Source organism: Gopherus flavomarginatus, chromosome 2 (genome assembly GCF_025201925.1).
Source record: "Gopherus flavomarginatus isolate rGopFla2 chromosome 2, rGopFla2.mat.asm, whole genome shotgun sequence".
Classification (NCBI taxonomy): domain Eukaryota; kingdom Metazoa; phylum Chordata; order Testudines; family Testudinidae; genus Gopherus; species Gopherus flavomarginatus.
In genome coordinates this window covers 292956625-292978136 of record NC_066618.1, presented here as the reverse complement: position 1 = coordinate 292978136, position 21512 = coordinate 292956625, and the positions used below count along the sequence as shown (strand labels likewise).

Below are 21512 nucleotides of genomic sequence, written 5' to 3'. Positions count from 1 at the left end.
GATACTGAATGCTTCAAGGTCAGACCCAGGAAGGTGAAGCTGTGTGAGCTTCTTGCCCTGAAGACAGTCTGCTCCAAGGGAGAGGAGACTTCACCAGACTCCTGACTGGCTTCGTAGGGAGCAGCTCCGGAGCATCGCCCGGGGACTCCATGACAGCAGGTAATACTTCCTCAGCTTACCAGTCACTCAGTGCTCCTAGGTGTAATGGCTACCCAGGAGGCCTGGGCAAAGGCAGGCAATGTGGCCTTGTGAGCACTTTACAGGAAGGAGGTGGCAGTCAGAAGAAGGGTATCTCACAAGCCCAAGGGCTCAGCAAAGGGACCCTATGCAAGACAGCGAATCAGAGCAACATCCTGCACAGGACAGCAGAGTCCTAGCACCTCCATGTAAAGCATGTAAGGTCAACAACAGCTAAACGCTGTCTTGAGTCACCAGCACACACTTCCAGTGCCAGACATCAGCTCATGGGTTGTGAAAACATATCAGTCACCTCTTATGGTGCCCTTCACATGCCCTCCATCCTAAGATGCCTGAGGACAAGGCTCCTGCTTCTTCTCGGGGATATACCATTAACTTTACTACTTAATATACTCCTCAGGACACCATGGAAAGCAGAGCGATACAGGCATCATCTCCTCTTTGAAATCTGTGTTAATTAAGACCGCAGAAAATACAGAATTGTAAAATAGAGTAACCTGTTGTTTAATACGTTGTATTTTGGTCCTAAACCATCACGACATTACCAGGCCGTTTTTTTCCTAATATGTGCTGATCTCATTCATCTGGGGAAAAGCACAGGGTGTTCTCATCCATGCTTACACCTGGCAAGCTGCATACAATGTGACAGTCGGAGAGAACTTCTGAGCTCTGCAGTGGCTGCTTCTGGATTTTGTGGTTTATTTCATAGGAAAGAGACTGATTTTTTCTGCCTGGAATTCTTGAGAGAGATGAAAGGTAAGTCAGCAAATCAGCTTCATGCATTGTAAACATTCTCAACTTCCAGCCATGGGCAGAGCAGAACTAGCTCAGTTCTGAGTCTGCTTTTAGCTCAGATGGAAACATCTGCAGGGGCCTTTTTTTTCCTTCCCTAGGGAAAAAAAAATGTGTAAGGAGAAAGCAGGCAAACGCTTTTAACACACTGTAGCAAGTCAGGTTACAGGAAATCCAGCTACTCTGGCTGGCTGGCACCGTTGGGTAAATCAACAGAGAACATTCTTGATTATATTTTTATAACACCTACAGAAAACGCTGGCTAGCAACAGTGAAATGAATTAGATGAGGGAGCATGTGATTCGGCTGCATAAAACATAGCAATGAGAGGTGCATCATCTGCGTACATATATTCCGGAGATCCTACATACACACAGCGGGAAGAACTGTTTACACTGATGTGAAGGTTGTTTTTTCTTTTTTTCCCCCAATTTATTTCCTAAATAAAAGGTAGCTTTGATATGTCAGCTGGCAAGCCAGGTTCTGGATACTCTCTGCCACATGTGATGCATGTCAATTTCAGTAAGGTGGAAAAATTCTCTGATCCTCTTGCAAGAGGTTAAAACCCCATCATAGTTAAGCCATTCTAAGGGATGCATTCTGCTGCCAGAGCCAGTGCTCTGCTCCTTTTAATGGTAGGGGAAGTTGCATGTATGCCTCAAGGGGAGAAAGCACCTCTAGCTGTGTAACTGATGATAAACACCCCTTGTCTGCCAGGACTATCCTGTATTGCTTGTGTGGGCTGGAATGTAAATAAGGCATTTTGTTGCTCTGCTGTATACAGTGAGTGCTATTAAAATCTGCACATCTCCCATCCCCTGAGGCTAAAGATGCTACAGCATTTCCCAGGCTAAACATCATGAATACTGCAGATTTTGGTACAGCAGAAGCTGTCCAGTTTTTTAAATGTCTGTTTTGAATGGAAACAACAATCGGGTGGATGCAGTTGTGTCTCATTTTGGTCAGGTTGAATTAGGGTTAGGATATTTGCTGTGATTAGCTAAGTCTTGGGGGGATGGGAGATGCAAAATACTAGATGATGCTGAATGGTGCCCTTAAACTATATATGCTCCCCTGCTTTGGGAGAATTATATCTATCTGACTGACTTTGTAAAAAACTTAGGAGGAGAGAGACCCCTTTTTAAAGGGCTAGTCCTGTTTTGTTAAAGACTTGCATAAACTCCTCTATGTAGAGCCTAGATACTACAGTGATAGGTGCTTCAGAAATATTTAGGGACAGGATGGAACACCATGCAGAGATGGAAGATCTCATCCATGCAAGTCTGCTTCCTCTTGGAGAAAATGTATATTCATTGGAGTTTTCTTGCTCTGTGCATGTGTATGTGGGTATGAGACGGAAGGGGGCGGGGGCATGGAGAGAGATGTAGACAAAAGATATTGAGTCTCAATCTGCTGCCAGTCTAACAAAGAGCTTTTCATTATGGCTTCAGTAAAGCTATGCCGATAACATAGAGGGCCGTATTTTGAAAGCCCAGCCCTGTCTGGTTTTAATTTGGATTTCTGATTTTTTCCAGCACCATCAATGTTTTATGCCCTTCATAAAAGTGACTGTTCCCTTTCCAAAGGGCTTACAGTCCAAGGGCCCAATATCCTTACACAGTTGGGCAGTGAAGCCTAACCCAATGGATATGATGGACAAGTGAGGTTATGACATCCACCAGGAAGGGGAAGCCAAGGGAGAGCTCCGGTTAGGGATACATGAGCATATTGTCTCAGTTCATATGTTTTTATGTCTTGGTGACCCAGGTTCTCTTTGCTTGCCTGCAAACATCTCCCATTTTGGTAAGTGAGGCTGCAGGGGGAAGTTTTCAGGTCTGGCCTGAAGGAGGGGGCTTGCCAAATAGACTGTGTATGGTTATCCCATGCCCAAGGAGTGGCATGGAAGAAGATACACAGAGTTGCCTGTGAGAAGAGGAGACAAAGGAAATATAGAGACTGGTGTCCGAGGTGGTGCTGGAAGGGCAGAAGGATGTGAAAGGAGGGCAGGTCAGAGCTGAAGGCAGGTGCTGGATGATATAGGGCCATGTAGGCAAGAAGAAGTAGTTTGAAGTTGATGCACAGTGCAATGGGGAGCCAGGCAAGTGACTCGGAATAAGGTGATGATTTTGGGAACAGCATTTTTGGATGGATTGGAGAAGGAAAAGGAAGGTTACGATCAGCGAGACACCAGAGAAAATGATTAGGGAGCAAGAGAGCGACTTGGCCATCTGGACTGGAAAGGAGGGAGGCAGATTTCTTTTAATGTTGTGGACAAGGAAGCAAGAGGATTTGGCCATGTCTGGGATGCGTGGGGGTGAGGGGGATATTATGCACGCTGATATACACATAGGTACGTGCCTATTGGGTAATTGTTCCCCGTGTTATCTAATCAATCTGTGCTTGGAAAGGCTAAGTAAATACTTGCAGACCAGTGCATGTCCTAATGCAGTATATAGTTGTTGCAGGGGGGCAACAGTTGGGGTTCGTTTGCCCGGTGTGCGTATCCCCAATGACCACACCGGAGTGGAGAAGCAAGTATCTTTATTTGAGTCAAATAAGGTGCAAGGAGATATAAAATCTCAGATCATGCACACATCACTATCCGTTGCCATGTCTTATATACCTTACTTGTTTACAAAGATGTTCACAGGTGCTACAATTCATCATTTACAATTTATTAACTACCGGATCTTTTAATTAACTATATCCTTAACCCATACTACTGACCCCCCCCCTTTGATCGATTACATCTTGTACCATAAACAAAAGAACACAAGAAAATGATAAATGATTACATGTACTCATGCTAACTTTAAAGGAACATATTGTTTAGCTCGAAAGGCAGTCGTAGGCCTGAGAATGTAAACTTCTGACCCCACGCCATATTGCCAGTTACCTGGAGCACTGCACCCCCCAACAATCCCCCCTTTGAGAATACTCAAAGGCCTTTCGTTGAGTTTTCTCATATTCATTACTTAGAATAAGATCAAAGGGCAAGCCACCTGATGTTGGCAGCGAGACTGCCCTAAGGGGGTACATTTCTGTTGGCTGACGGAGGGCAGAAAGACAGATTTTACAACAAGGCACTCCTATCTGCAGACCACAGCAGAAGAGCAAACCAATTGCTATTACCACTAGCAGGGAGGTAAAAATGCTTTTAAGCCACCCAAACCAATTACCAAAACCCCAAGAACCCCACCAATTATTGTCACTATTTTGCGTTATGTGAGTGACAATGTCACGCAACTTAGCCAGTCTATTTTTAATGCTTTGGCTGTGATCAGAAAGGTTAAAGCAACAGAGACCCTTAAATTCCTCACAGCCATGATTATGCCCTTAAGAGGAGGTAATTTATTGCAGCGCGATTTTGGAGTACCTTTCTCGGACCCCTGTGAGTTCCGAGGCCAAGTCAGAGATTAAAGTAGAAGTTAGATTAATGAACTTGGCAAGGGCACAGGCCACTTTAGCAAGCTGGAGCTCTGCATCTAAGGCCAGGCCTGGGACTCCGACCAATGAAGTAGCAAGGGCTATGGCCTGAGATTTAGACACCAAGTTTACCTTAGAATCACATGTTTCATCCAGAGGCTGGCCACGCCGAGCCCTCTGGGCTCGGATAGGTCCAGGTGTCTTTAAAACTAGAGCATGGCCAGGGACAACCCCCATGGTTAATCGTCCGAGAGAACAAGGGCCTCCCGAACTGTTAGCTGGGACATAGGTAAATGCGGTTAGTCCGCAGAGCAAAAACCACCCACGGGGAAGGTATAAGTGTGCAAAAAATAAGAAGTCGGGATTGGGGAAACAGAAGAATTCATCTCATGGTTGGTTAAATTAGTATCAACCTTCTGTGCCCCTACAATAGTAAAACAGGAAGTAACATTTGAGGACACGGCCATTAGCCTACTCTGAAGACGATGCTGGTTTGTATAGGGCTTAGGACTTGCGATAGAACCAAACCGAGACAGATGCCCAGCTGTCAATTTAATATTGAAACCAGCAAGTTTAGCATATTTGTGAATTTCTTGCAAGGGCATAGCCACCCCCACAGAACAAGTAGTAAATACAGACCCTAAAGTGTAACCACTCCCTACACAAAAGTGGGAAGAATTAGAGGCTGTGACAGCTAAAAGGACCCATCAGTTATTTTCTGGGGAGCGGAAGGATAAAGGGGCCAGCTGTCCAGAAACAGTAAACACCCATACAAGTATTAAAAACATGGCCAAATTAGAGTGATTTGCGTTTAAACAATAACTTGAGTCCCAAATCTTCCGATTCTCTGGTTCCGGCAGGCTGAACCATCCACTGCTTAGTGTCTGGATTCTGCGGTGAAGGTAAAGCTTTTAGTCAGGAGTAGTGAATTCAGTTTTTGTGTCCCTCTACTTTAGCTGCCGTGTGGGAAACCAGTAAGACGAGATAGGGTCCTTCCCACTGTTCCAGGAGGTGTTCGTCCTTCCAGGTACGGACAAGGACGAAGTCACCTGGCTGTAGGGAATGGACAGGTGCATCCAAAGGGAGTGGCTGAGAGTCCTTAATGTATCTGTAAAAAGAACATAAAACAGCAGACAGAGAACACATATACTGAGACAAATATCCACACCCAGCCTCCCGTTCCCCTAGCAGGATCGGGGTACCATTCACAGGCCATGCCCTTCCAAACATAATCTCGAAGGGGCTTAAACCAGTTCTACCCTTAGGAAGAGCTCGAATGCGGAGTAAAACCAAAGGTAGGGCATCAGGCCAATTTAAAGACGCTTCCTGACATATCTTGGCTAGATGCCTTTTGAGTGTCTGATTAGTGCGCTCTACCACTCCACTGGCCTGTGGCCTCCAAGGGGTGTGAAGTTTCCAGTTGAGCTGGAGGATATCCGAGACATTCTGGACAATTTTTGAGGTGAAGTGTGTTCCCTGGTCAGACTCCATCCATCGAGGCAGGCCAAATCTAGGAAAAATCTCTTTAACAAGTTTAAGAGCCACAGTCTTAGCAGTGTTCCTCGGTTAATACTGTGATCCTTCTTTTGATGAGCCTGTAGTGCATTACTGCTACCTTTAAGGGGAGTTGTACGGCCTCCAAAAGCTGAAGAATTTGTAACCTGTGCTTGACCAGGGAGCCTTGAGCCGTCAATAATCCCCTTTGTTTCCATAAACCTGCGTGGGCATGTAGTACACCAAAAGCATATTTAGAGTCTGTGAAAATATTAAGCCTTTTCCCTTTTGACAATTCAAGCGCACGAGTTAAAGCCACTATTTCGGCTAGCTGGGCTGAAGTCCCGGGGGCAGGCTTTTTGCCTCCACAGTTTCATGGAGAGACACCACGGCATAGCCCGCCCTTCTAAGTCCATTTACAACAGTGCTACTGCCATCCGCGTACCACTCATAGTCTGCGTTAGCAAGAAGTTGATCTTTTAAATCCTGACGGCTGGAATACTGGGCATCTATAACTTCCAAGCAGTCATGCTCTTGGCCCTCTGTTTCTGGCAGCAAGGTGGCTAGGTTAAGGGAGGGGCAAGCCTGCAGGGTAACTTAGGGGTTCTCTAAGAGCTTAGCCTGATACCGGGCTACCCGAGCTTGGGTGAGCCAGAGACCCCCCTTTGTGTCCAGTAAGGCTTGGTCCATATGTGGAGTGTATACTTGAACAGCCCCCTCCCACCCCCAAAGTCAGTTTTTCTGCTTCCTCTAACACCAGAGCTGTAGCTGCAACTGTCCGTAGGCATGCCGGCCACCCCTTAGCAACCTGATCCAATTGTTTGGAGAAATAAGCCACTGGGCGTTTCCAAGAGCCCAATAACTGTGTAAGTAGTCCCAGGGCCACCCCTTTTCTTTCATGTACATACAATTGAAAGGGCTTAGAAAGATCGGGCAGACCCAGGCCTGGGGCTTCCATCAATTTTCTTTTTATTAAGGTAAAGGCATTATTTGCCTCTGATGTCCAGTAAAACGGTTTCTGATCGGTCCCTTTAACACATTCATACAGTGGCTTAGCTAGTAGTCCAAACTCTGGAATCCATATGCGGCAAAATCCTGCCATTCCCAGGAATACTCTGAGCTGCTTGCGATTTCGGGGAGTAGAAACTCGACAAATAGGTTCAAGCCTCCCCCTTGAAAGCTGGCGTTCCCCCTGTCTGATCTGGAAGCCTAGGTAACGTACTTCGGGGAGGGCAATTTGGGCTTTATTTCTTGACACGCTATACCCCCGCAGCCCGAGAAAGTTTAAAAGACTTACGGTTGCCTGGAGACATACTTCTAGTCCCACTGCTGCGATTAATAAATCATCAACGTACTGTAGGAGAAGGACTTTGTTCTCATTTTCCCATCCTTCCAAGTCCCGGGATAAAGCTTGACAGAAAAGAGTGGGGGAGTTCTTAAATCCTTGTGCCAGCACTGTCCAACATAGTTGCCTTTTATTCCTGTTTGCGTCTTCCCATTCAAAGGAGAAAATTTCCTGGGACCCTGTGTCCACCAGAATTGTGAAAAAGGCATCCTTTAAATCAAGAACTGAGAAACATGAATACTGTCCCCCCACAGAGGCTAGCAGCGTATATGGGTTGGGCACGAGGGAGTATAGAGTCTTAACCCTCTCGTTGACTGCTCTTAAGTCCTGCACCAATCGATAACTGCCGTCCGGTTTCTGGACTGGTGAGATAGGGGTATTCCAAGCTGAGTGACACTCCTGTAATACCCCACACTGCAGGAATTTATCTATAATTTTCTGTAATTCCTCCCTGGCCTCCTTCTAAGTATCAAGACTTTGCTCATATCTTCATTCTGCTTCTGCCCATGCCTTAGCTGAAACCTGGTTTTGCTCCACTTCAGAGAGGAGTGTTCACAGAAGTACCTGGCAGTTATCCCAGTCAGGTTTATGACTAACCAGACAGCCTTCAAAAACTGAAATAAATCGGGAGGGGTTGATAGAAAATTCCCCTGCCTGCACTTTGAAAGCCGCTAGATCCACAGAATTAAAAGGAACATGAGAGTACACCTGCATAGTGGTTAACTCCTGAGTAGCCGTAGCATTGCGAGCGATTCAGGTTTGAGTAATTAAAGGGTACAAACCTGTGGCGGGCTCAATTGGCGGGGCTGAGGGGACTTTGTCACCATACAATGGGGGTGCTGTGGCCAAATGTGACCCCGCTCCTGCTATTACAGTAAATAATGAGTTTTAAACATTTTCACAACTCTTCCCTAAGCCTGTTGGAATCAAATTACACTGCTTCAAAATATCTGTTCTGTTCCATAATGACATAAATATCTGACCATACATAGGCTCATTCCATTTACCAGTTCACTGACAAAATAAAAGAAGTTGGAGGATCGTATTATAATTAATTGAACCCTCCGGTGGCCACCGTTCCTGGTCCTCTAGCTGATATTGAGGCCAGTCTATTGTACAATACCTTTTTAGTTTACCCTTAGTTAGTGGATCCATTCCAAAGATTTTCCAATTACCGAGAATGCAACCAGAATGCATTCTAAAGGCGTGCACGCTACCTTATCCTGTGACTGTCCCTGTCCCATTCCTTACCGGGAGACCCTGGGCGTCCCCAGGTCTTAGCAGGTGACAGATTAAACCCTTTAACTTTTATCCTACCTTATCCCCGAGACCGGTTCCTCACCGTCGCTCAGGACCAAAGCTTCTCCACCTTCTGGGGCGTTGCACCGTTGTGCCTCCCGGGGTCGACCGTACCAGACTTCGCTGAGGCCCCCGGTGAAAGCACCGGTGCGCGCTGGGCATCAGTGACTGTCTCAGTCCGTCGGCCACCGGAGAGGGTCCGGGCAAGGCTAATTTTTCAGCCTCAGACCGTCCTGCCGCGGTCGCCAAAGCTGTTGCAGGGGGGCAACAGTTGGGGTTCGTTTGCCCGGTGTGCGTATCCCCAATGACCACACCGGAGTGGAGAAGCAAGTATCTTTATTTGAGTCAAATAAGGTGCAAGGAGATATAAAATCTCAGATCATGCACACATCACTATCCGTTGCCATGTCTTATATACCTTACTTGTTTACAAAGATGTTCACAGGTGCTACAATTCATCATTTACAATTTATTAACTACCGGATCTTTTAATTAACTATATCCTTAACCCATACTACTGACCCCCCCCCTTTGATCGATTACATCTTGTACCATAAACAAAAGAACACAAGAAAATGATAAATGATTACATGTACTCATGCTAACTTTAAAGGAACATATTGTTTAGCTCGAAAGGCAGTCGTAGGCCTGAGAATGTAAACTTCTGACCCCACGCCATATTGCCAGTTACCTGGAGCACTGCACCCCCCAACATAGTCACAAAAAGGGATCCTCACATTGTTCTCATTTGTCTATTTAAAACCCAAGGATTGCCTTGTCTGTCTTCTAGGAGGGAAAACTTGTAACAAATTTATTCTAAATACAGTAGCAGAAGAAACTTAAAACAAGTTTTCCGTGGTTGGATCTCCTGAGGAATTTTAATCTCCTCCAAATTGCTGGTGACCGATTAGTGAACTATTGTAACATAACATTGCTCTAGCATTCTAACTGCATCGCCAGTGAAACAGGAACACTATTCCTCCATATGCCTATTTAGATTCCTTTTCACAGCGCTGCCCAGAGGATTCAGGGGGCCTGGAGCAAAGCAATTTCGGGGGCCCTTTCCATAAAAAAAAGTTGCATCAGTATAGAATACTATATTCTCGTGGGGGCCCCTGCAGGGCCCAGGGCAAATTGCCCCACTTGCCCTCCCCTCTGGGCAGCCCTGCCTTTTCATTTGATTTTTCTTGCTAAATTTTTGGACTGGATTATATTTCATTACTGTGCTGCACAAAGGACCCTGTGTACTGAGTACACACATTTTAATATAGTTATTAAACCTAATCCCATAAAACCTAGGAGAACGAATACTATAGGCTTTTCACAGTAGTGATTCTGATATTTCTAATCTTTAAAACTGTCGGAATACTAGGCAGGGCAAGGCTGCTATTGTAAAAAAAACTTTTGAGCTTTGATGGGAGGAGAACAAGAACTTCATGGGCAGGAAGATGGTTATAGACAGCAAGTTTGCTGTTAACTTGTTCTGGAACTTTTTGTTTTATTTTGTTGCGAGGGGGTGTTAGCTTTTCCCCTCGGGTTTCATTTGAAATGGATGAGGACGTTTAAAAAAAATTCAGGGCTTGAAAATAATACATGGGGCAAATGGAATCCTCCAACTCTGCGGTGGTTTGGCAAGCCCTGGATGCAGTGGGAGGCTGCTAGATAACAATCTTACATTCCTACCATTCCTTTCATCAAGGAGGTTCCTGGAGCACTTAACAGATTCACAAATTAGATTGACAGGAATCATTTCATGCACCACTAAAATGTAGCCACTTCCAGGGGTAGAAGGTAGGAACCAATGTGTAGCATGCTGCGTGGCACTGAGGCTGGTGTGACTAGGGTGACCAGATGTCCCGATTTTATAGGGACAGTCCCAATTTTGGGGTCTTACTTATATAGGCTCCTATTACTCTCCACTCCTTGTCCCAATTTTTCACATTTGCTGTCTGGTCACCCTAGCTGTGACACTTTAGCCTGAATACCGGGAAAACCTCTTCACCGCCACTGTTATTTTATATAGGAGTAATAGTATTCATGTAGCACCTAGAGGCCTCAGCTGAGCCCAGAGACCCTTGTCCTCTGCAGACACATAGCAGGAGACAGTCCCTGCCCTGGAGAGTTTGCAACCTGACTAGATAAGACAGTAAAAGGGCGGGAGACTGGAAGGATCATTGTCCCCATGGAAACCTGAGCCACGAAGATTCAGGGTGAGATTCCGTAAATAACTTTGAGAATGTGGGCCTCATCAGTGACTTGCCTAAGGTCACACTGCAAGTCTGCAGCAGAGCTGAGAACAGAGCCCAGGCCTCCTGACTCCCACCCCAGCACCTTTGCCTCAAGACCATCCTTTCTCCATCCCACCCACAACCAGTGTGCATGATACTCCATTTAATTTCTTCATAAGAGTTGCTACCAGAACTTGAAGCTCTGGTTTACCGAGTACATTCAAAATATGGCACTTCGACCACAGGCCACCAAGACTCTATGAATTACCTGGCTGCCAGCAGGACACTCTCCATGTATGAGCCAAATGGAGGGGATGGTACAATGCTGGACTGAGGTAGGGTGAGTACTCCACTCCAGAAGGGGTCAGAGAATGACTATAAAGGAAGAATCTCATAAGCTCTAGGACACTATGGTAGCTGGGGCATGTATGAAACAAACACGTTCCCACTGGTTGTACATATACATCAAAGCAGCCATGTACGCCAGAGCTAAAATATGAAAACAGTGACCTGAATTCCAGCCAGAGACTATTTTATGAGAATGAACTGTTCTTGAGCAATTTCTCCAGTACATCCCACACAGACAGGCTTCCCTTGAACACCACACCAGGAATGCTTGCCATCTCATGCCAGATGTTTGATTTATTTGTTTTATTCGATTCGATTTTATATTTAAGGGGAGGCGGGAGGGCTTTCATCTATCATGTGGCTTCCTCACCACACCCTAATGCAACTGCTGCTTGGCTATGACTCTGTGACTCATCTCCTAAAGCAGGGTCTGTTCTGGGCCCGAAACCAAGAGCCCGAGTTTTATGGGATCCAAAGGCCTGATTCTGACCAAGTTTAACATGTAGTCCAGGGGTTCTCAAACTGGGGGTCGGGACCCCTCAGGGGGTCACGAGCTGTCAGCCTCCACCCCAAACCCCACTTTGCTCCAGCATTTATAATGGTGTTAAATACATTAAAAAGTGTATTTAATTTACAAGGGGGGGGTCGCACTCAGCGGCTTGCTATGTGAAAGGGGTCGCCACTAAAAAAGTTCGAGAGCCACTGCACTAGTCAAAGAGAAATCACAATCCAGCCTCAGATTTTGAATCTTGCAGGCACAACTTCTTCTTCCTTTTTCATCGCTCTCCTTACGGCAAGGGCTATTCTGGCCGGGCAGGGCATCGCAGCTGGCCCTCTGGCAGGAGTAGCCATCAGCTTTCATACAGGAGCCAGCACTGCAGAAACATTCTTCATGGCTAGATTTCTTCCCAATCAGTAGCGATCAGCAGAGGGTACTAAAATAGCAATATGAAGCTAAGGATCATACAGTGTCCACAAGCTGTGCATGTGACTTCTGTTCTGTCAGCAGGAAGTGCATGTGCAAAGTGAGGGCAACCTATGGCTGCAGTAGTTGTTGAAAGAAAGGGAGGTTGGTAGTTCCTGCTGTCTCAGTTTCCCTATCTGTAAAATGGGAACATGTGCCTACCTCACTGCGAGTTTGTAAGGATAAATGTCTAGAGTGCTTTGAAGAATAGGGCTAAGAACTTACTGTGAGAACAAAGTCACTCCAGCGATGCCAGATGTCTGAGCTCATGGCACGTACTGTTTTACAAAGACATATTAAGTATGGAAGGCTATTAGGAACCTAAATACATACAGTGATTTCTGATTAACTGTCTCAGCGATGGACACATGTCAGTTGTGGCTAATTAAGTAAATGCAATGGCTTAACTCTTTTTCTTCACATTTCATAAGAGGAAAGTGCTGGCTAGATTTCAACAGTAACACATCCCCAGCAGGGCAGTCATTTCACTTTGAGGGCAGTTTGAAATCACACGGACCCAGGTTCTTCTGTCTGCTAGAGGGGTAGCAAACCCACAATCAAAGCTGGGGAGGCTGCAAAGAAGGGAAAGACTCCTGCCCATGATGTCCCCTCCCAGGACCTGCATAGCAGCCTCACTCCTATGTAAAATATCTTTAACAGCATGGAAACATTTGGGCTTGGACAAGAAACCCACATAAAGATTATATGGAAACTGGAAACACACTTAAACAAAGAAGTCAGATTTTCAGCTGCCCAGCTTTGCCAATGTCTTTTTTTTTTTTTTAATGTTCATGATTAAGGAGACCTGATATTTATTGATATGATGGCTGCTTTCCATGTCACTTCCACTGTTCTCATCACTGACAGATTGTTCTGATCTGCAGAGCAGAGGACTGGTATTTTGGATGATCTATTTACATGGGAGCTCAAGGAAACTTTCCTTGAGTTGTCTCACGTGACATTCAGATTATCCTTGGCTCTAATTCAATCACTCTGAGGATTCCTTTAATTTCAAACCTACCAACGGGGCTGTTTTGTTTGAAGCTTACTTTTCCTGGGAGTCCTTTACTAAGTGTATTAGATCTTCAGTTTCTTTGGCCATGACTAAGTCTTTGGCTTTGGGCCATTCCCAGTTAATCTAAAAGCTTGAGAGTGACTCTAAAATGTATCTGTGAAGACGTAATTTTATTTACAATGTGCAATACTAGATAATGCTCAGAAATGTAATTTAAGGTGGAAACTATGAGAAGGGAAAACTTAAACCAATAGGAAAAATGTCCTAATAGTGAGGCCTTCCTAGATTGAGTATAGTTCAGTGTTTCTCAAACTGGAGTCACCGCTTGCGCAGGGAAAGCCCCTGGCAGGCTGGCCGGTTTGTTTACCTGTCCCGTCCACAGGTCCGGCCAATTGCGGCTCCCACTGGCTGTGATTCACTGCTCCAGGCCAATGGGAGCTGCTGGAAGCGGTGTGGGCTGAGGGACTTACTGGCTGCCACTTCCAGCAACCCCCATTGGCCTGGAGTAGCAAACCGCGGCCAGTGGGAGCTATGATCAGCCAGACCTGCGGACAGGGCAGGTAAACAAACCAGCCCGGCCCGCCAGGGGCTTTCCCTACACAAGCGGAAACCCCAGTTTGAGAAACGCTGATATAGTCTTTGAAGAGAAGTGGTGGTTTACGCAAAGCTGGTCTGGACAATATTTCTCCAATACAATAGTATGGAAAACAATTCTTCAATTCTGGGGACAGACCAGGTAGCCTAATAGGTCTTTTATCATCTCTTATTTCAGGCCTTGGTTCAGAAAGGGATTTAAGCACGTGCTTAACTTTAAGCACAAGAGTACACCAATTGCTGAGATTGGACCCTCAGTTATCTGAGGATCTCCTGGGGATTTAGAAGAACATAAAATACCTAATTTTTTTAAAATCACAACCTGAGCAGGTTTCATGGTCACTTTCTATCTCTAACTTCTAGGGGAGCAGATAGTCTTTGCCTTGCCAGGCAGGACTGTTCCCTGCAGTGCATTGCCAGCGTTTTATCCAATCTTGTTCTAAGTGTCCCAAGCAATGGAGTTTCCATCTTTTTCCTCAGGAAGCCTAATACATCTTCCTGATATGAGACTATTCTACAGACTTTTCCCCCAGATCCAGCCTAATAGTTTCCAGAAAGCAGTAACTTTTGAGTGTCAGGCTGCTGCTGGCATTAGACAGATTTATCAGGCAGATAATTATGTAGTCCTTCATAGGATCTTGGGCTCCCTCCAGCCCTGCTGAGTATAGCTGAGCAGGCAATGCCCTTAACTGGGGCTGTTGAATAGAGAAATGTGGTTCTCCCCACTCCATGCACCCTCCCACTGTTACTGCCTCAGTCCTTGCAGTGCAGAAAAAGGTGGCATGCTTCATACCTGGCTCCAGAGTGAGTGTGGAAACCATGCCTCTGCAGGGGCTATTGTCCCATCACTGGCAAAGAGCAGCACTGTCAAATACTGAGACAGTGCGGATGGAAACCCTGCTTGGTGCCCATCATTTAACCGCCCTTGTTTTTAGCGTCCAGGTGTCCTGCTCCGCAGCAGCTGTGGAGACCAGCAGGGTAGTTCTGGGAAGTGGCTGAAGTAATGAAACAGGATGGGGCATTCTCACTGCACCTGCGGGTGGAGTGGGGGTGCATTGTTTACCCAGGCCAAGGAGAGAAGAATGGGAGCTCCCCCTCTGCTTTTAGCAGAAGACAGGGAGCTGCATTTCCCCACCACAGCTGCTCTTCCCCTTCCCTTGAACAAACAGGAACAGAGATCGGAACCCAGGAGTGGTCAGACCAGCCGCAATGAGCGATTCCATGCTACACTCATAGCCAGCCACGTATGTCCACGCTCTGACCGTAGAACCACGCAATGCTCCAGTAGCTGTTGCTGGGTATGACTGTGCTAACGGGTGGGCTTTTTCTCTTACTTTGACTAATTTTTTACTGAAACAAAAACAAACCACGTCTCCTTGAGTTTCCTCTTTTTCTGCAGCTCGGCCGGGCACGCCCCACTTCCTCGCTCTCTCCCAAATACTTTAAAAAAGAGGAAAAACTGCTTGATAGCCATTTCTTCCCACCAGCCTCTTCCTTTGTTTGCAAAGTCAGCTGGCTATTTCACAGAGACTTTCACAGAGAGAGCGAACCTGAAGTGCTGGATCAGCCAAGAGGGACTGTCCTTCTCCAGACAACCTGATACTCTCTGCCTCATCTGAGAGACCAGACATTTCACTTTCCTTGTTTCTACATGACTGATCGATTGAAAAGAATCAACAGAACCCCATGCCTATGAATGGTAGGTTAGTGCCTCCTTCTAGCAGGCAGAGCTTATTTTACGTGGCACATCTCGAAAAAGCATTAGTAATCATGGATACCTTCAAACCAGTGAACTAATCTAGGGCAGCTTCTGTTACATCAACGAGTTTGCAAGCTCTCAGACTAGTCTGTTTGGCTCTTAAAAAAGAAAGCACAATCTTTTGGATTTCAAAAGTTAATTACAAAAATCCTATTTATCTAACTTCCACTTTTCTAGTGCAGCCCATCACCTTAGTACCTAGGAGTCACTAACTATCCCTTCTCCACTCTAGTGTTTTATTTCCCTGTCTGAGAAGCAAGACAGCAGGGAAACTGTGGCACAGTTAAAAATAAACTCAAGCCCCAATCATTTTTGACCTCTATGAACTCAAAACCAGATCTGCACTAGAGGCTTTGGAATGTTAGGCTAAGTTCCGAACCTCTCCTTTTTAATGTCTGGGAAAAGGATCTAGGCCACAGGAGTGCATTGGTAAATGCAGAGGGGTTCTCTACTTGAGTTGTGTGAAAGCATAAGGCAAGGGGGTGTCAGAGCCGGATCAGGCAGGAAGGTGCAGCTGATTTGGGGGACAGGAGGAGGGAAATTGATCTCTCCAGAGCCAGCAGTACAGACCTTGTGCTGGTCCTGCAATACAGTTAGGTACCAGAATACCATTCCTGACCACTCTGCAGGCTCAGCAGTCATCTGGTGGCTTCCCTGATAGAGACTCAACAAAGACATCGGCTCTTCAGGAGGAAAGTCAAAGCATGTAAAAATGTCTGGAACATTTTAAAACATCCAAGATTTTTAAGGAACTCCTGGGCATTTGATTAGGCTGGTTTTAGCATTCTGTGCTTTCTGCGTGCTGATGCCTGCTGGGGGGTCCCTGCTTTCCCATATCAAGCATAGGAGACCCAAGGGAAGGCAGGCAGAGGATCTGTAGATGGTTTAAGATAGGCCATGTAGTAAACTCCACCAGCTGAATGTTTGGCTACTCCATCTCCAGTACTGTCTGCAGCTCCTTGTAATCTCTGGAGCTGATCTAGGTTAATTTTCAAACTCTGCTGTAATGAAAGCAGTGTTTCTGGTTGTGCTGGCCTCTAGCAAACTAGGGGGGAAATTAGTAGCTGTCTATGATGCACTAGGGTCAGAAGAATTTTCAACTGGGTTAAAACTTATTGTTTCACCCAGGAAGCAGTTTATATGTAAACTAAGAGAGAAAATTAATCCCCTATAGTAAGAGACTTTGCAAAGTCTTTATATCTATATTAGGGGTAGCACTGGCTCCGGGGCTGGAGCTACAGGTGCCAACTTTACAATGTGCCAGGGGTGCTCACTGCTCAACCCCTGGCTCTGCCCCAGGCCCTGCCCCCACTCTACCCCTTCCCACCCCCTCCCCTGACCTTGACCTTGCTCCTCCCCTCCCCCCCGCCAGAGCCTCCTGCACACCATGAAACAGCTGATCGGGAGGTGCAGGGAGGAAGGTGGAGGCGCTGATCAGCGGGGCTGCCGGTGGGTGGGAGGCGCTGGGAGCAACGGGGTGGGAGAGCTGATGGGGGTCTGCTGACATATTACTGTGGCTCTTTGGCAATGTATATTGGTAAATTCTGGCTCCTTCTCAGGCTCAGGTTGGCCACCTCGATCTATATTATAAGCAGAGCTGATAGCACCACTTAAAATTCAAGTTGCCCAACACTTTGACCTATAAGACTCTCGACTTTTAACCACTCAGGTGGAAATTTTCCATGTTGAGTGTCTCAGCATGAATTGTTCTGGAAAGTTTGAACCAAAATTGTTCGGCCATTTCCAAGATCACAATGAATGTTGCCCCTGTTTAAAATAAAAAAAGAAACAAACTTACAGCCATTTCATTGAGATCCTCGAGTGATGCTTTGGAACAAGGACTTGAAATTTGGCAAGGAAAGTCCTGGTGTCAGAGATGTCCCTACTGCTGTTCCCCTGGGGGAAAAAAACCCACCTAAATCTAGCCAAATTATGAGCCTTGGAAAAATCTCAATTCACACATGCTCAGTAGAAACCTGTGTGGAGTTTGGAAGCTAAATTCTCCAAAGATTCCGTCTACACTGAGCATGCTTCACCCCAAGGCTGCAGGGCGTTCCCTACTCTGGGCCGGCGTAGCACGGGGCATCAGGAAGTTGTGTCTCCTGTGCTCTCAGTGTCTCTGTCCTGGCATCCAGGCAGCATAGAGGAGAAGGCAGCCTGACTAGGATGCAGGGGACAAGCACCAGAGCTGGGGGTCGCAGAAGGATACCATTGGGATGAGGTTACTACAAGTGGGAGGTCCTGGGATTGGGAACTGGTGAGTAGATGAAGGAGACTGACTGACTGGGTAAGGAGACTGGAACACAAAGCCCATGGGACTAGAAGTAGTAAAGGGGGAGGGAATCTGGTAGACAGGGACAAGGACCCAGAGAAGAGGAAGAGACAGGAGGGGGACAGAGACTGGCTGGGAAGAGAGACAAGGGCAAAAGGGGTCAGGCGAGTGGGGAACTGGACATTCAGGCCTGTGTGAGACCACTGATATTTTCTATATCTCACAGCGATATGAGGCTATGTTCTCCCTGCACAGTTCTTCTTCCTGTTTCTAAAGCCTTGTTTGCACTAGGATCTCTTGGACAACTCTTTTCAAAAGAGTTCAGCACTCAGCAACCTCCACTGAGACAAGGAGCGCTGCTGGATATTGATCCTTTTTGAAAACCTGTCTCCAATTCCCAGTGGGTGCTGCTGTATTGGTGGAAGCTGAAGTGTAGGCAAGACCTCAGCTGAGCTCAGGGATTTTTTACCCTCATGTTGTGCAACCTGGCCAATAGTTCTCTGACGTACTATGACCCCAGACAGACTTAAGGTATATCCACACTGCATTTTAAAACCCATGGCAGTGAGTCTCAGATCCCAGGTTGACAAATTCAGGGTTGTGGCACTCATGCTCCAGCACTAAAACTAGCTGTATAGGAGGGGGGCTCTCTAAGGGAACACCTACAGAGCTGTAGTGCAAGCCTGATTCTGTCAGCCTGGACTCTGAGAGTTGCTACTGAGGGTTTCAAAACACAGTGCACACGTCCCCTTACTGAGACCCACTCCTTCCTTCTCCTAATGAATACAATAACAGTTAGGCCTGGCTACATATATTTGATCAAAAAGGTGACTAAGCAGGGAAAATGCTTTTTGGGAAAGACTGATTTGCCCTTTACATGTTCCTTTTGATGCAAATGTGTGAAATTACACCTGTATTGTGAGACTCAAGCGTTGTCATGGTAACATGTTGATCGCACTGTTACATAAGGATGTGAAAAGCCATGTAACTTTCTGGCTAGTGAGACTGAGTTGCCTAGGGACAGAACTAAAGGTACTGCCTGCCCACATCCCACCATATTCAATTTCCATTTTTGTGCACAAAATAATTTCATATTTTTGCATTAGAATTGTCTCAACAGGGCTGAATCAACAATTAGAGATTTTTAACAGATCACTCAGCATTAACTTGAATTAAAAGCCTGTGTAACAGTCAGTGCAGTGTTTGGAGGACATCCCTCAACCATGGCATGCTCATATACTGTGGAGTCGGGTGACATATGAAAGTGGATAGGCAAAGCTGACATATCAATATGCTGTGAGTCTCAAAATATTGAATAGGTTTCACTACCCACAAATAGGCTATACTGTTCTTAAACTTTTTTTGCGTGGACTAATTCTATATTGAGCCATAGATTTTTAAGGCAGAAGGTATCAATGTGATCATCTAGTTTTACCTCCTGCAAAACCAGGCTACAGAACTTCACGTAGTAATTCCTACATCAAGTCCAAAAGCTTGTAGTTGAACTTTCTTTTTCTCTAGCAATAGGGACTAGGAAGAGGAGACAATGATGTTTACTGCAACAGCACAAGAAGTGGCCCAAGGAGGAGAGGAGAAAAGAAGATGGTTGGATGCTGAAGCTGCGGGATGTACATCATTCTTGAGAGGGTACTTATGCATGAAATGTTGCCTGATAGAGATCATGGCAGAGAAGATCTAAGGATTGGAGATAATGTGAGAATTCAAATGGGCATTTCAGGGTATAATTCAGGAGAGAAAAGAAGAGCTGGTACAGACAACTTGAGATTTGCAGACACCTGCTGAACAAAAGGACCTGGAGGGCAGACTGCCAGAAGGGGAAGGTGATCCATGGAAGAACATGACCATGAGGACAAGTCAGAGGAAGAGACTGGCTAGTGGTGGTGAAATTAAGTTGAGTAACAGGTTTGCTACACTGGGGAATGAGGAGAAGAAACATGTAAGATAGAGTGACGAAGAAAAGAAAGGAAGATAGTCCATGCAGAAAAGAGGATGACAGTGGAGATAGCCAGGCACTGGAGCCCAAGCAAAAATGAGGACGATATACAGAGAACTATGACAGAGAACATAAGACTGATTCATATCAACACCAGGAAGAGAGAGGTTTATGTGATCAGGGACTCGATACTTGGAAGAATCAATAGGCCTGTCTTCTGAACAGAATAGTGTGCTGTCTGCCAAGAGCAAGGATATGAGATGTGGATATGTGGCTGAAAAGGATTTTGATGGGAGCAGGGAAAAATCCACTAATTGTGCTGCATATCAGGATAAATGACACTGCTGGATTCCCACTGGAATGGAGCAAAGACAACTACACTCGGATGAGTAAGATGCTTTAAAGTGGAAGCTCAGGTGATCTTCAGCAGAACACTTCCAGTCCCTAGAGAAGGAGGGCAAAGGTGTGACAAGATAATGAAGATCCACAGTGTGGCTCAAAGATTGGTGCTACAAGGAAGGTTTAGGGATGATTGACCATTGGGAGGCATTCACAGAAAGTAGAGTCGTCTTGACTGATGAACTCCACTTGAATACCTGGGGTATTAACCTTCTCAGATTTAAAGCTGATGTGAACGATAAGGGCTTTAAAGTAGGAGATGTTGGGAAATTGTTGGGAGAGACTCCTGAAATTTCCATGCCTGTATTCAATAAAGAGGAGGAGAAAAATCAGCTAAATGAAGATATAGCAAGGGGCAGTAGTACAAAGTATAAGAAAGTACTATACAAATATTGATTGGAGTAGTATGTTATACTTAGTGAAAGGACTACCCCCAGTCTGGCTAGAAAACTGGGTGAAGTCTGAGGGAAACCACTGAGATGCTTGAACACAAATGCAAAGAGTCTGGGCAATAAAAGGGAGAAACTAGAACTACTGGTGAAGGAGGTCAAAGCAGACATTTCAGGGATTACAGAAACATGGTGGAATAGCATTCATGGCTGGAATACAAGTATTGAAGGGTATGTGCAGTTTGAGAGAGAGAAATAAAGGCAAAGGTTGTGGACTAGCATTGTATATCCATGATGTGGTAAACTGTACAGAAATATGAAGTGATGGTATGGTCAAAACAGAATCTGTTTAGGTCAAAATCACTTTAGGGAAGGATTGTAAAAGAGGTTCTATTGGAATAGTATTAGGGGTCCATTATAGAGTCCCCAAGGCCAACTCTGATATGGCTACCCTTTAAATCCTACTGGGAACTGTCATAACTTCTCAGATACAGACTGGAGAATGAATGCTAGTAGTACTGGTAGGGCCCAGTTATTCCCATGTGTGCGCGATGACAGACTTCTTCATCAAATCATCACCGAACCAACAAGAGGTGATGCAATGTTTAGACTTTGAGGGAGGCAGGGGTTAAGGTGTGAGGACATTTTAGAAGAGCTGGTCATAGGAAATTACCTTGGATCGAGTGATCATGAATGAGTTGATTCAATTCAAATTAAATGAAAGGATAATCAAAATGAGGTCATCGGCTATGATTTATTATTGTAAAAGGGCAGTCTTCAGGAAATTAAAGATATCCGTTAACAAAATCAACTGGACTGAAGAGCTCACAGACTTAGATGTGGAGGAGGCTTGGAATTTCTTTAAAACAACTGTACAAAAACTAGCTGCAATTTGCATCCCAAGCAAGAGTCAAAAATTCCTAGGGAAAGGCTCCAGACCCAAATGGATGAATAACCACCTCAAAAATGTTGTTCGGAGTAAATAGAGAGCCTATGAGGAATGGAAAAGGAGACTGATAAGCAAATAATGCTACAT

The 21512-nt window shown here is 45.6% G+C and overlaps 1 protein-coding gene across 1 annotated transcript in view; it reads left to right on the top strand.

Annotated features, from left to right (window-relative positions):
• Positions 1-865: 865 nt before the first annotated feature.
• The window catches only part of SLC45A4 (solute carrier family 45 member 4), a 135744-nt gene continuing 115097 nt past the window's right edge, over positions 866-21512 (top strand). The window contains exon 1 of the mRNA XM_050940844.1: positions 866-954. The gene's annotated coding sequence lies outside the window, so the exon portion shown is untranslated. The remainder of the gene's footprint in view (positions 955-21512) is intronic.